Consider the following 2,810-nt stretch of genomic DNA (forward strand, 5'->3'; position numbering starts at 1 on the left):
TTTGGACAGCTTGAGAAGGCAGCTTGTCAGAATTCTGGGACTGTTGTTGATTTAATTGTGTAGCCAATTGTCCCATATGATTAGTTAAGCTCTGAATGAAGGCTCTGGTCTCTTATTGAAACTGCATGTTCTGCATAGTCATTTGCCTCACAAGTTCTTCGAGGGAAGGTTGCGGAGGAGCCTCAACTGTTTGCTGTTTCTGGGGCTGTTGCTGTTGTTGGATTGGTGGAGGAATGTATGGTCTGCTTGGGCCAGGAACATTTTGGAAGGAAGGAGCAGGCTGTTGTTGTTGTTGAGGGCTAGACCATCTGAGATTAGGGTGATTCCTCCATCTAGGGTTGTATTTGTTGCTGGAGAGGTCATAATTGTTCTGCTGTGGTTGATTTTGCTGCTGAGGTTGAGGAGGTCTATTGTAAATGTTTGCAGCATAAGCTTCAGGCTGCTCAATTGCTCCAGGTTGCTGCATGGAAGGGCAGAGGTCTGTATGGTGGTCAGTAGAGGAGCATAAACCACAGACTCTTGCGACAAGTACAAATTTCTGATTCAAGGCCAGTTTGGGTTACCAAGTTAACCAATGCATCCAATTTGCCTTCAAGCTTCTTTGTTTTAGATGATGCAGATGAGTTTGTAGCTACCTCATGCACTCCTCTAATGACTATGGCATCATTTCTGGCGCTAAACTGTTGGGAGTTGGAAGCCATCTTCTCAATCAAGTTTTTGGTTTCAGTAGGAGTCATGTCTCCAAGGGCTCCACCACTGGCAGCATCTATCATACTTCTCTCCATATTACTGAGGCCTTCATAAAAATATTGGAGAAGAAGCTGCTCCGAAATCTGATGGAGAGGGCAACTGGCACATAGTTTTTTAAATCTCTCCCAGTATTCATATAGGCTCTCTCCATTGAGTTGTCTAATACCTGAGATACCCTTCCTGATGGTCGTGGTCCTGGAAGCAGGGAAAATTTTTTCTAAGAATACTCTCTTAAGGTCATCCCAGCTCGTGATGGACCTTGGAGCAAGGTAATACAGCCAGTCATTTGCCACTCCCTCAAAAGAATGAGGAAAAGCCTTCAGAAATATGTGATCCACTTGGACATCTGGGGGTTTCATGGTGGAGCAGACAATATGAAATTCTTTCAGATGTTTGTGCGGGTCTTCACCTGCAAGGCCATGAAACTTTGGATGCAAATGGATCAGTCCAATTTTAAGAACATATGGGACATCCTCATCAGGGTATTGGATGCACAAGCTTTCGTAGGTGAAGTCAGGTGCAGCCATCTCCCTTAGATTCCTCTCACAGGGTGGAGGTTGTGCCATGTTCTCAGAATGTTCAAAATCAGAATGCTCAAAATTATAATGCTCAAAATCAGGATGTTCAAAATCACCAATAACAAAATGCACAGATTCACCAGTAATGGAATGCTCAGGATGATCAAAAGGTATAAAATGATGCCTAACTAATCTATGAAATATCTCAGGATCAAAGGGTTGTAAGTAAGATGGATTGCCTCTAGTCATACACTACATTCAGCATGCACAACTAGTTGCCTTGTCATGTAAATAAAGGTGTAGGTTTGAACTACAGCTACCCTCAAATGATATCCAAATGACTTGAAATTTTGTGAGAAACCTTATAAAATGATGAGAAGATAGCACATTTCAAACAAAAATTCAAAGTCTAACTATGGAAGCTAAAAATGGTAGGTTGAGAAAAATAAGTGACAGAATTACTTTTTTTTTGGATGATGGAGACCTCAGCCAGCCTATGGAGGGCTGTCATGGCGTAGGAAATTTTTTTCTACCCCAAATACATATATAATAAATGCGATTCTGATAACCGGAGCAAAAGTTATGGTCGTTTGAAGTTTTGACAAAAACAAAATTTGCTACTTTTTTGGAACTCTCAAATCTGACCAAACTAAAGGCTCTAGCTATTTTCCCCACAAAATATAGATTAAAAGAAGTTGCCACAAAAAGATTCAGCCAAAAATAACAACTCTAGCTACTAAAACAAAAAATCCCAAATAATTCAGCAGGGGTGGTCGCTAAAATCCGTCGCTACATGATTTCTACTACTACTCGGTTTTGCCGCAAGCAAAAGTGGTCGCTAAGTCCGTCGCAAAACACTATTCACAGCAAAACACCCAAAACTGAAACAGGGGAAGCGCTTAATAGAAAAACTAAAACAGAACACACACTAAACAAAATACTAGGACACTAAACAACACTAACACACATACTAACATAACACTAACAATTAAACATAAAACACGAAATAATTAAACACTAACATGACACTAGCTATTATGAACCTTTGGACACTGCTCCCCGGCAACGACGCCAAATTTGATCGAGGCCGTACCCGAATCAAATAAACATGAAAATGCAGTAACTAAGAAGTGATCCTATGTCGTTTCCCAACGAGCAATGATAAACCAAATGTTCATAATATACTTGCAGTAACGGTAACGATTGGGGGGTTGTTTGTTTTGTGATTTAAAGAACAGAACAAGTAAACTGGAATACGAAACTAATAATATTAAAAACGGGTTGTTTCCTCTGATTCAGAAGCCATTCTCTTATCCTGGGTTATGGAGAATTCGTCCCTAACAGTTAACCACTTAATCCAACCCTATTTCAATTTACTAAGCAAAAATCAACTTAGGGTTGTCAATACGTGATTAGGCAACACATACACCAGTTAGCCCTTCGTCCATTAAGCATGAACGCAAGTTAGGCTCAGAGGCAATTAATCGAACACGAAGCATGCACAGATTAATGTTAACGAATTTGGGTTAACTGGTGAAGGGA

At 40.4% G+C, this 2,810-nt stretch overlaps 1 non-coding gene across 1 annotated transcript; it reads left to right on the forward strand.

Annotated features, from left to right (window-relative positions):
* Nucleotides 1–831: 831 nt before the first annotated feature.
* On the forward strand, nucleotides 832–938 carry LOC114391354. The gene has a single exon (XR_003662144.1). It is a non-coding gene; the product is annotated as a small nucleolar RNA R71 (small nucleolar RNA).
* Nucleotides 939–2,810: the final 1,872 nt, after the last annotated feature.

Source organism: Glycine soja, chromosome 16, assembly GCF_004193775.1.
Source record: "Glycine soja cultivar W05 chromosome 16, ASM419377v2, whole genome shotgun sequence".
In the NCBI taxonomy this organism is placed as follows: Eukaryota; Viridiplantae; Streptophyta; class Magnoliopsida; order Fabales; family Fabaceae; genus Glycine; species Glycine soja.